We start from the raw sequence: 12,801 nt of genomic DNA on the forward strand, positions 1-12,801 counted from the left end.
ATCAATATTTAAATTACCCGTGTCCCTATTTATGGAAAGTTTAGAAAACATATGTTTTTTAATTTTTATGGCTTCCCTGGCCCATTAGGTGTAACCCTTATCATTAGAAATAGCCAAGGCTTCATCAAATTTTACAAAATGATCTGGTTGAAGCCAAATATGCTCTGCTAAAGCTGAAACGAAAGTTTCTGGAGGCTTGCTTAATTGTATCCCACAAGAACAAATATAGAACATCCCACAAGAACACGGAATTTTATACACCCCACTTACTAAATTTCCCCGAGTTAAATCCTTACCAGAACTAAAAAAACTACTCATTGGCCTCAGTGATTGGAAACATGTATCAATACCAAATTTACGTAAAACCCGTGAAAGTTTCTCCCCCAAACCAGGTACATATGGTAATGAAATGAAGCTTTTTGATACAACTAAATCTAAAGACTGAGAAACCTCAACAACCCTACTACTATGTTTGGCCCGTCTATTTTCAATTATTTTATCAATGAAATTAATTGGATAACTATTACAAAATAAAATATCCCTTAAGTATAACAATTCCGAATCCATAAATTCCTGGGAACAGATTTTAAAGGCTCTATCCACTCGTGAAATTACAACCCCCCTTTTGATAGACAGAGGGTGACAAGAATGAAAATTTAAATACTTATCATTGAGCGTAGGTTTTCTGTAAATCGAGAAAAGTAAATGGAAATCCCTTTTAATTAATAAAATATCCAGAAAAGGTAATTTATTATTATCCTCAAATTCAACTGTAAATTTAATATTATTATCAAAACTATTTAAATGCTTACAAAAACGGTCTAAGGAGTCCAACCCATGTTTCCAAACGCACACCACATCATCCATGAACCTACCCCAGAAGCAAGGGGAGATTCTAAAACTGTTTATAGCGGAGGTTTCAATGGCATCTATGAATAGATTTGCCAATAAATGAGAAAGAGAAGCCCACATACGTAACCCAAAAATTTGTATATAAAACTCCCCTCGAAAACCAAAATAAAAAGAAAATTCATTTACCAGCATAATTAGTCTCATAATTACATCAATATACAAACTGGCTAACGTCACATCCTGTATTAAATCAAAGTGTTTTTCTAATTTACTTTTTAAAATATCCTCGCACCTTTTTAAATCACAATTTGAATACATGGACACAACATTAAACTGTCTAAGGACTTAAATTCTGTTGAAAACTTTTTAAGAAATAACCTTCCATCTGATATTTTTATACGAATTAAGGAAATGGCCATTAGATCTTTTCGCCATGATTTTCATTTGTCCAAGGTTCGTTTGGTTGACAAGTTTAATAAACTTTTGTTTGAGAATGTCCAATATTCAGATGTTTTTTATCCTCGTCATTGTCTGGGTCCAGCAATTAAGAATTTGTCTTCTAAGCCTCTTAATATTCAACAGGAAGCCGTTTTGTTGAAAGGTTCTAAGTTCTGTTTTCCAACACCAGTCTCCTATTCAAAAATAATTTCAAAGGTGGAGTCAGGAATTATGGCTTCTATAGATAAGGTTGGTACTCCTCAAGAACTCAGAGCTGAGATCGTAAGACAACTAAACACCTTTAATATGAACTTCATTGGTAAAGACATTTCACAAAAAATGACATTAAAATCCTTTCTGATTTGAAAAAGGATAAACTCCTTACCATCACCAGAGCCGATAAGGGAAAAACGATCGTAATTATGAACACTGAAGACTATAATAATCAAATGAAATCCATTATTTTGGATACTATTACATACAAAAAACTTGATTTTGATCCTACAGATAAATATGTAAAATCAATAAGAAAGGAATTAAAGTCAATGAAAAATAATTTTCACATTACCCCACAGTTTTATAACAAATATTATCCTAGGGGTTGTTCGGCACCCAAGATCTATGGTCTACCTAAGATTCATAAGACTGGAGCCCCCCTCCGCCCCACTGTGTCAACTTTTCTGTCACCTGTTTCAAAATTAGGAAAATGGTTGTGGGTAGCTTTGCATCAACTTTTGGGAACACAAAAATCTTATTTAAAAAAATCGACTGATCTTACTTATAAATTGCGCAATTTCACGCTGGAGGAGAGTTCAATTCTTTGCAGTTTTGATGTTGTGTCCATGTATTCAAATTGTGATTTAAAAAGGTAATTATGCTGGAAAATGAATTTTCTTTTTATTTTGGTTTTCGAGGGGAGTTTTATAGACAAATTTTTGGGTTACCTATGGGGGCTTCTCTTTCTCCTTTATTGGCAAATCTACTCATATATGCCATTGAAACCTACGCTATAAACAGTTTTATAATCTCCCCTTGCTTCTGGGGTAGGTTCATGGATGATGTGATGTGCGTTTGGAAACATGGATTGGACTCCTTTGACCTTTTTTGTAAGCATTTAAATAGTTTTGATAATAATATTAAATTTACAGTTGAATTTGAGGATAATAATAAATTACCTTTTCTGGATATTTTATTAATTAAAAGGGATTTCCATTTACTTTTCTCGATTTACAGAAAACCTACGCACAATGATAAGTATTTAAATTTTCATTCTTGCCACCCTATGTCGGTCAAAAGGGGGGTTGTAATTTCACTAGTGGATAGAGCCTTTAAAATCTGTTCCCAGGAATTTCTGGATTCGGAATTGTTATACTTAAGGGATATTTTATTTTTTAATAGTTATCCAATTAAGTTCATTGATAAAATAATTGAAAATAGACGGGCCAAACATAGTAGTAGGGTTATTGAGGTTTCTCAGTTTTTAGATTTAGTTGTATCAAAAAGCTTCATTTCACTACCATATGTACCTGGTTTGGGGGAGAAACTTTCACGGGTTTTACGTAAATTTAGTACTGATACATGTTTCCAATCGCTGAGGCCAATGAGTAGTTTTTTTAGTTCTGGTAAGGATTTAACTCGGGGAAATTTAGTAAGTGGGGTGTATAAAATTCCGTGTTCTTGTGGGAAGTTCTATATTGGTAGGACTCACCAACAATTTGTTGAAAGGTTTATTGAACACCGTTAATTCAATAAAAAAAAACCTACAATTAAGCAAGCCTCCAGAAACTTTCGTTTCAGCTTTAGCAGAGCATATTTGGCTTCAACCAGACCATTTTGTAAAATTTGATGAAGCTTTGGCTATTTCTAATGATAAGGGGTACACCCAATGGGCCAGGGAACTCATAGAAATTAAAAAACATATGTTTGCTAACCTTTCCATAAATAGGGACACGGGTAATTTAAATATTTACCCAATTTATGATAACCTTCTAAAGAGTGAATCAATTGTCAATAAGGGAGTAAAGATTTTAAATAATCGACAGGGGACTATTTTACCTGTTAGACCAAAACGATTTGCTTCAGTAATAGCTAACAAAAGGATTATTTTGCAACTGAATAATTAAAGTAATTTACTGTTTTTTTTATTTTTCCTCAGTTACTCTGGTTTCCTCACTGAAGTAACTCTATATTAGCATCTTTTCACTACGTGGATTAGTTTGCGCCGATTGTACATTTTTGTTGTTTTTGTGGTGGTTTTATTGGTTTTTAGTTTTATCTTGTTTTTTTTTTTTTTTTTGTGTGTCTTTCGTGCTGAAGACGCCTTGTTTGTATACAGGCGAAATATCCGCGTTGTTTTGTTTCTGTTGTTTTTCTTTTCTATACACTGGCCACAGTCTCGTTTGTTTGGTTTTTTTTTAGAGATTTTTCTCTTTGTTGGTTTTTTATCTGCATCGGGGGCTGTCCTTTTTCTTTCAAATGCTCTTTTCTATTTTTTAGTGGCAGGCAATTCACTCGGATCCAAAACCAAGTCCTTAATGTCGCCGTTGGTAATCCTAGTTTTAAAAAATATTCAAATCCAAATATCCCTTTTACTTGGGAATAAAACTTCAATGTCTCAGATGTTTTAACTGCTGGGTCCACATTTGGACTTCCTGGTCTTTTATTCTTTCTATAATCTTAGCCAAAAACGGTTCATCCTGATCTGAGGGTCCTAGCCCCTCATTCCAGATATAGGATTATCCTACTCCTGCTAACCTATCTTTTGGCAAACTTAGAACTTTTAGCTAATACAGAATCATCTGTACCAATCTACTCATTCTGAGCGAAAATTTTTCTATGTCCCCTTTTATTCCCTGATTGTGGGTCGTTACGTGAAGACCAATTAATCTTTTAAAGTCTTGCAGCTGAACTGATTCCAGTTGTGCTGCAGGGTCATGCCCCAAGAGTTCAGCTCCGTAATAGATAGTGGGTAAAACTTTAGAAGTAAAAACACATTTCTACATTTTTAGATCTTTTATACTTGAAAGCCTTGAATTACGTAAAATAACACCTGAAACTGCTTTCCCTCTCGTAATCATCTCTTTTACACTATTTTTTCATCTTCCTTTTGCTGAAACTGTTACTTCCAAACATTTAATATTTTTATTCTCTTTTACTGTTTCACCTTTATAATAAAATTCTAGTTTTTGATCATCTTTATTCACATGAATTCCTCTAAAAACCACAATCTAAGTCTATTTCATATTCAACACTTGCTTCTTTCTACCTAAATATTTTTCTAATATGCTCAATAAGATCTGGAGTTCCTCTCGTGACTTGCCTATCAATACCACATCATCAGCAAAAAGCAACAAGGATAATGTCAGGTTCCCTAGTGACACTATAGGGAGCCATAGCTTTTTAAAACAGTCAACAATATTATCTATTTACATCGTGAACAACCTAGGCGTAAAACTGCTACCCTGTTTTACTCCTTATCTAATTTCAAACGGCGACGAAAATCCCTTCCCTAAAACTTTCACTACACCAAATGTCTTTCTATACGTATCAGCTAATAACCTAACGAAAAGTCTTTTTAGGCCTACCGTTAGCAGTTCTAAGCACAGGAGAATCCTATCAATACTGTCAAAGGCCTTTTCTAGATCTAAAAATGCAACATACAACCTATTCTTCTCTTTTGTATATGTCTCTACAAGCGCTGGTAGGACTAAAATCCTATTAATAGCATTATATCCATCTCCAAACCTTGCCTGCGCCTCCTTCAAAGTCCTATATTTTTCTAACCAATGATTTAATCTAGAATCTAGAATTCTTTCTAATATTTTGCTAAAACTAAGTAACTAAAGATATATGTCGATAAATACTGTGATCCACCGGGTCTCCTTTTTTAAGTAGCGGCAAAATCAAGAATGTTTTCCACGGCGAAGGTTATTCTCCAGAAGCCAGAACTGAGTTGAAGATACCCAAGAAGATGGGCATAAATAAGTCGGAATTGTTTTAAGATCTTTGTTGGGACTCCATCGCTATCAGGTGCTGATCCACCTTCCATGGCGCTTATGCATTCTTCGATTTCCACTTTCGATGTGGGTTTTATCAGATCAAAATCGTGTTCTTTCAGTGGGAGGCTGATCTCCTTCTCTGTACTCAATAATTCGTTGCTGAGCCAGCAATCAAACGAATAGTCTTCCTGGACCGTGACGTTGTAGTATGTCGGCCATGTTTGTGGGTCAGATACTTTTGGCTGGGCTAGGGAGGCCTCTTGTTTTATCCTTCTTCAGAAAGCAAAATATCACTCTTTTCATAAAACTGGATCAGCTCCTCCTTACCTTTTTGAATAGCCAGTCTCTTCTTCTGTTTTAAAAGGCGTTTATGCTCCCGGAGAACATTTTTAAACCTTGTTACTAGTCTAAGCCTATTTTCCTCGTTTTCTTCTCCCCTAAAAATCTCCAATTCTTTAATCAATTTTATTTTTTTACTATTCTATAATTCTCATTAAAAAAATTCTTAATCCTTACAACCTCCTTTATTAATTAAAACTGGGCCTGTTATTTATTGTAAAATCTCCGTGAACTCTTCTATCAATCTATCTAGGTTATTTACCATCTCTAATTCACTTAGACTCATAGCTATATTATCCTCTGAAAACGCTTCACTTAATTTAACTTTTTCCTCTGTAGACCATTCCCTAGGTATCTGACGTCTAACTTTTTCATTATAAATCTGATTTTCCCTTGAAATATCCCTCCTATGGGGCACATTCTTTGATCTAGTTTCTAAAATACCGGCAGATGGTCCGATAAATAATTTCTGAGACCACACTGGCTAATCATGATAAACAAAAAATCGCGAAGAAAGGAAACGAGGACAATTAACAGCCAGTGAAAAAATTGAAAAATTATGCAAATATTTCGGTCAAGACCTCCGCTTGACCGTCCTCAGTGCAGAATAAAGTTACCCTTTCCCCGTTACTAGGAAAGGCTCGTCCAATTTTAGTTTTGTGTTTTTATTTTAAGGTTTGGTTTTTATATTTTTATCAGTTTTATTCTGCACTGAGGACGGTCAAGCGGAGGTCTTGACCGAAATATTTGCATAATTTTTCAATTTTTTCACTGGCTGTTAATTGTCCTCGTTTCCTTTCTTCGCGATTTTTTGTTTATAGATGGTCCGATCCTACTAGCTCATGCACGTCCACATTAAGGTCAGTCGGCCATCGAATATCCACCAAAACATAATCAATTAAACCTGCTTTAGTCCTAGATTAAATAAAAAAAACAAGTTTTTTAAACTGAAAGTAAGGAGCGACATTAAAACTTAAAACGAACAGAAATTATTCCGTATATGAAAGGGGCTGTCCCCTCCTCAACGCCTCGCTCTTTACGCTAAAGTTTTTTATTGTTTTAAAAAATAAAGTTGTGAGACAGAGTCAAACTTTAGCGTAAAGAGCGAGGCGTTGAGGAGGGGACAGCCCCTTTCATATACGGAATAATTTCTGTTCGTTTTAAGTTTTAATGTCGCTCCTTACTTTAAGTTTAAAAAAATTGTTTTTTTTATTTAATTTATTATCGTTTTTTATTTAATGCAGCTTTTATTTTCATAAAAATTTTAATTTTATTTTTCTAAATGTATTTATTTACAAATTAACTCACGTAACTAACTTTTATATTCGTATATTTTTCTTCTGGCAAAAAATACAAAGTTGCAGATTTTTGCAGATATGAGCTTTAACCTATGTAATAGGGTTTTCTGATACGCTGAATCTGACGGTGTGATTTTCATTAAAATTCTTTCTTTCTCAAAATTCCGTTTTTAAAAGTTTCGATTACTATTGAGCCGTATCGCTTGCTTTTTTATTGTTTTTTTTATTACGTATATGTTATTACGTATATGAGGGGGTTCTTCCCTTAGTCAATACCACGCTCTTTACGTTAAAAATGAAAAAAAATTTGATTCACAAACCCCTGAATCACAAAGGCCGTTTAATTATAATATATAGCTCTTTTGAAAGCACTAAAAAAAACTGTAGCGTAAAGAGCGAGGTATTGACTTGGGGGAGAACCCCCTCACATACGTTATAATTTCTGTTCGTTTTAAGTTCTAATATTCGTTCTTACATTTTAGTTGAAAAAACTTGTTTTTTTTTTATTTAATTTCTGATCGTTTTTTAAATAATGCTTGATCCGGCGCCCCTTCATAGAAATGTCCCTTACCCCAAAGAAACATCCTCCACGGAAATATTCTCCAGAGTAACTCCCTCCTCTAGCCCCCCTCCAGAAAAAATCCTTCCTGAAAATGGTTGTATACTTCCCAATAACCAATAAATAATGCTGGCAAGTCCGGCGCCCCCTTCATGGCGATTTCCCTTCCCCCATGAAAACTTCCTTCATGAACAGATCATCCAACATAACCCCCGACCCCCCCTTCCCACCCCCAAGCAGAAAAAAAACCTCCTGAAAACTTCTGTATACTTCCGAATAACCAATACTATATGTTAACATTGGGTAAAGTTCATATCTTTTAGCCCTCCCTCTGGGTACTTCGGGGGATTAAGTCATCCCAAAAGACATATTTATCATATTTTCGACCATGCTGAGCAAAATGGCTATCTCAAAATTTTGATCGGGTGACTTTGGTAAAAAAATGAGCGTGGGAGGGGGCCTAGTTGCCATCGATTTTTTTTTGTCACTTAAAAAGAGCACTATAAATTTTAATTTCCTTTCCAATGAGCCCTCCCACGATATTTTAGGACCACTGGGTCAATACGATAACCCCTGGGGAAAAAAAAAAAACAAACAAACAAACAAACAAACAAATAAACACGCATCCGTGATCTTTCTTCTGGCAAAAAATGCAAAATTCCACATTTTTGTAGATAGGAGCTTGAAACCTCTAAAGTAGGGTTCTCTGATACGCTGAATATGATGGTGTGATTTTCATTAAGGTTCTATAACTTTTAGGGGGTCTTTCCCCCTTTTTTTGAAAATCAGCCAAATTTTCTCAGGCGCGTAACTTTTGATGGGTAGCTCTAAACTTGATGAAAGTTATATATTTGAAATCAGCATTGAAATCTGATTCTTTTGATATATCTATTGGTATCAAAAACCCGTTTTCTAGAGTTTCGGTTACCATTGAGCCGGGTCGCTCCTTACTTACAGTTCGTTACCACGAACTGTTTGATACAGATTTAAACTCATTCTGACAATTATCCTTTCCAAATGTTCTATTTCCAATCATCAGACCCGATTCTGCGCATAGTGCCAGCAACCTTCTTCCCCATTGATTTATTCTTCTTTTTTCATTCCTGCTAGCTCTGGGAATCCTGTAGCCACCTGGGACTTCTGACGGAATACCTGGAATTAACACGTCTTTAATTCAACTTCATCACTAGTATAAACATTAAAATCACCCGTTATACCAACTTATCTTTTTCAAAATGAGCTCTTTTTTCTTCTACTTCTTTTACCAACAAATTCCAAGTATCTTCATTTCAGTAGAATTTATTTTTAGGCGGAATATAAATCAATCCTACTGCGATACGCAGACCATCTAAACATTATAATCTAATCCAAATTACATTTTCTGATTTGCTTTCCAGCTTTGTATAGCTTATGAAAGACTCATCATTTATCAACACTAAAAGGCTTCCGAAATAACTCTTGTTCAAAGCTAACTCTTGCGATACACTTTCCGCATTGAAACCTCTTCCTTTTGGTGTTTCACTACGGCTATGCCAGGTTTCTATTAATGCTACAAAGTCACGATTTTTACAACCCACTTTCCACAGAATTTAACTTATTTTTTATACCCTCTACATTCCAAGATACGAACTTCAGAGTTTGCGTATGGCTTTGCCAATCCTATTGGGCTCTTTAATCACTCAAGGGGACAGCTAACCGGTAATACTCGTCGCTTCTAGACCTATTAATACCTCTGTAATGCCAATGTTGATTTCTCTGTAGTTGGCTGAATGGGGTGTCTGTTGTTTGTAACTTGGTGGCCAATTGCCACCAGTAGCCCGGCTTGTTGATGGCTCGTCGTTTTTTTACCGTACATTTCTAGCGGCGCGACTCTGAGTATTGTCGACGGGGCTATTCTTGCTGCTCTTACAACCTTTCCCTGTTCCTACTGTTTTCGGGAAGTTGCTGTTTCTTTCAACTATCGTGTTCGTGTAGCTTTCATTACCAGATAAATCCGACTGATCTGAAGGGCAATTCTGCATTGAGCTCTGGTCGTTTTCATTCACATTAGTGGCATTTGTGCCCCTGATCTCTGAGTTAATTTGCACTGCGCTAATAGGGGGCCTAATTCGGTGGCTTACATTTATTTCTTTTATTTTTTGACATTCACGGTCGTATGCGTACGCTTTACCTTCAATGATAAGCCTATCGCCTTTGAGCCGCGCATTTTAAAAGGCTTTGGACAGCATTGGCTTTAAATTTTGTCTAGCCACTCGTTGATAAGTTGTCTAGTCTGAAGCAACCCCTACGCCATTCTGTTTCAATAAAAAGACTGTTGCAAATCAAACTTGCAATACACGGTAATTTTTTTTTTTTTTTTTTTATTTTTTTTTAGTAGAGTGCAAATTATATTCTGGTCTTCAGAACACATGGGTATTGCCAGCCCTACTTCTTTTAATTTTGCTCGTTTTGAGTTTGACGTTTCTGATCTATTGTAATTTCTGCTAGTTTTGGGTTTCATTTATTTATTAATAGTGATTCGCGGTAGTTTTAGTTTGAAAATAAAAAAAACTCGTTGACAACGCTTTCGTCCGTAAAAACTTAAACAATAAGAATTTATTGATTCCTAAAGCCAATTATCCTTTCAAAGGAAAGCTGAACCTTCTTAAAATTTTTGATGTCATATGTTTTAGCTTAATTTTGATGATTGTTTGCCTACATTTTTCTTCTTCTTCAATTTTTTTTAATTTGATTCCCGCTAGCCTACCACCAAAAATTGCAGAAGATCATATGGAAGTGTTTTCAACAAAAATGGATTTTTGTTGGATTTTTTTTCCAAGTTTTTAAGATACTTTTGTTGTGTAAATTCCTCTTTTGCCCGTTCCTTAGGACTTTTTAACGAAACTAAAAAAAAAACTCAAATGAAAATCTCAAATTTGAAAACCTTATTTTCCACGGGGGGAGGGAGGGGTATTATCCAAGGGATATTTTCCGGGGGGGGGGGGGTATTTTTTGGAAGGATATTTTCCGGGGGGTTTATTTTCCACGTGGGTCATTTTTTTTTTTTTGGGGGGGGGAGCTTTGGGGGACGGTAAACACCGGCCGCGGCCGCCCAGAGAACCCTGCTAGAGGGTTTTCAAGCACCTATGTGCAAAAATGTGGAATGTTGCATTTTTCGTCAGAAGAAAGATCACGAAAGAGTTTTTATTTTGTTTTTTGTTTGTTTTCTTCCCCCCCCCCATACGTGATCATATCAAACTTGTGATCGTAGAAGATAGGGAGAGGGCTCATTTGATCGGAAAGCAAAAGCTCTTGTGTCTTTTTTAAGTGACCAAAAATATTGGATAAAAGCTAGCCCCCCCCCCCTTCCAGTGCTCATTTTTCCCCAAAGTCACCCGACCCAAATTTCGATATGATTTTGTTCAGCATAGTCAAAAAATCTTATAACTATGTCTTTGAGGATGACTAAGCCCCCTACAATTCATGGGGGAAGGGCTGCAAGTTATGAACTTTGCCCATTGTCAAACAGTGTGCGGTAACAAACTGTAAGTAAGGAGCAAGTCTGCTCACCAAAACTCTAAAAAACGGAATTTTGGTACCAATAAATAGTACCAATACCAATAAACTCCGCCTGTAGACATACAGCCAGTCCCAAGCCTGGATAAAGGAGGAGGGTTGGGCGGTAGACCAGCAGCCTGCCCCCTGAAAAAAGAAGCCTTGCTACAGAAATGTTCAGCGAGAGCCACATGATACCAAATATGCAACCAGATGACGACCATGGACCGCCCCCGGACCCCTTTATGACGACTTCAGACCTCCCCCAGACACGATTTTTAAAAGCAAATTGCCAAAAAAAACTTTGTTTCTGGAACGTAAAGACCATGGCTCAGCCCTCGAAGACAGAACAGGTCCTCGAAGTAATGGAAAGTTATGGCTTAGACATTTTGGCTCTGTTGGAGGTCCGTTGGACTCTTGCAGGAAATCAGAACCTCAAAAGGGATTCACAATCCTACAGAGTGGCACCGACAAAAAGAAAGAGGCATGTGTTGCCATAATGCTGTCAAAATTGGCGTCTCGAGCCCTCTTGAAATGGACTCTTATAAATGAGAGGATCATCGTAGCACGTTTCACAGGCAGCCAGGCAAAACTAACAGTAGTCGCATGCTATGCGCCAACTAATGATGCAGACGAAACCTCAAAAGACGACTTCTACAACACCGTGCAAGCCGTTGCCAAAGATATCCCCCATCACGATATCTGTGTTTTGTTGGTGACTTCAATGCCAAAGTGGGGAGTGACAAGTCATACTGTCCTGAGGTTCTTGGGAGCCAAGGCCTCGGCGAAGTAAACGAGAACGGGACACTGTTAGTTGATTTTGCAATAGCAAACGACCTTATCATAGGAGGAACCTTTTTCCAAAACAAAATCATCCATAAGTATTCATGAAACTCCCTAGACGGAACAACACATAACCAGATTGACCATATCTTGATCAACAAAAAGTGGAAATCGAGCCTCTAAGATGTAAGAACCTATAGAGGATCCGACATTGCTACAGACCATGCCTTGATGATTGCAAAGCTAGCTGTCAAGTTGAAAGCCACGCAGAAAACCCAAACCAAAGAAAGTCCTGCCTACGATTCAGATAATCTCTCCAACACCAAAGTGCGACACGAGTTTACTAAACAGCTAACAAACAGGTTTGAGAGCCTGGCCCTAGACCTGGATAACGCTGCTAGGGTGAAGACAACCTGGACGACCTAAAGGAAACCTATAACCAGGTAGCCAAAGAAACAATTGGGCACAAAAGGCAACCTAAAGACGAATGGCTATCTGACCAGACGTAGACCCTTATTGAAGAACGTTGAAAACTAAAACATCGTTTGTTAGATGGTGGGGACAACAGTAACATAGTACTGAAAAATCAACTATACCGTGACCAAGACAAGCTAGTGAAAGAGAGTGCAAGAGGGGATTAACAGAATTTTTTAGAAAAAAGGCAGCTATGGCGGAAGAAGCAGCCAAACCTGGTGATTCTCGTGCCGTCTACAGAATCACTAATGAAATCATCTGGAAACGTCATAACCTTAATGGACCAGTGAAAGACGTAAATGGGAAGACAGTCACAGCCCCTGATGAAATCTCTGAGGTTTTGGCCTTGCACTTTGAGAAAGTTCTCAACAGACCCAGCCCCCCCCCTGAAACAGCGGATATTCCCACAATACCTTTCCTAGAGATTCAAATCAATACCGCAGAAACATCGAACGAGGAATTGACACAAGCCGCTCACAAATTAAAAAATGGCAGAGCGCCAGGAAGCGATCGGATATCAGCAGAA

At 36.9% G+C, this 12,801-nt stretch overlaps 1 protein-coding gene across 2 annotated transcripts in view; it reads right to left on the reverse strand.

Moving 5' to 3' along the window:
• LOC148949073 (uncharacterized) overlaps positions 1–8,551 on the reverse strand; it is a 44,537-nt gene extending 35,986 nt beyond the window's left edge. The window contains exon 1 of one of the 2 annotated variants that reach the window (XM_089093149.1): positions 8,413–8,551. The gene's annotated coding sequence lies outside the window, so the exon portion shown is untranslated. The remainder of the gene's footprint in view (positions 1–8,412) is intronic. The other variant, XM_089093148.1, reaches the window with a different exon arrangement.
• Positions 8,552–12,801: the final 4,250 nt, after the last annotated feature.

The sequence above is a fragment of the Artemia sp. Qi Xiang Cuo genome, chromosome 8, assembly GCF_049724085.1.
Source record: "Artemia sp. Qi Xiang Cuo chromosome 8, ASM4972408v1, whole genome shotgun sequence".
NCBI classification, from domain to species: Eukaryota; Metazoa; Arthropoda; class Branchiopoda; order Anostraca; family Artemiidae; genus Artemia; species Artemia sp. Qi Xiang Cuo.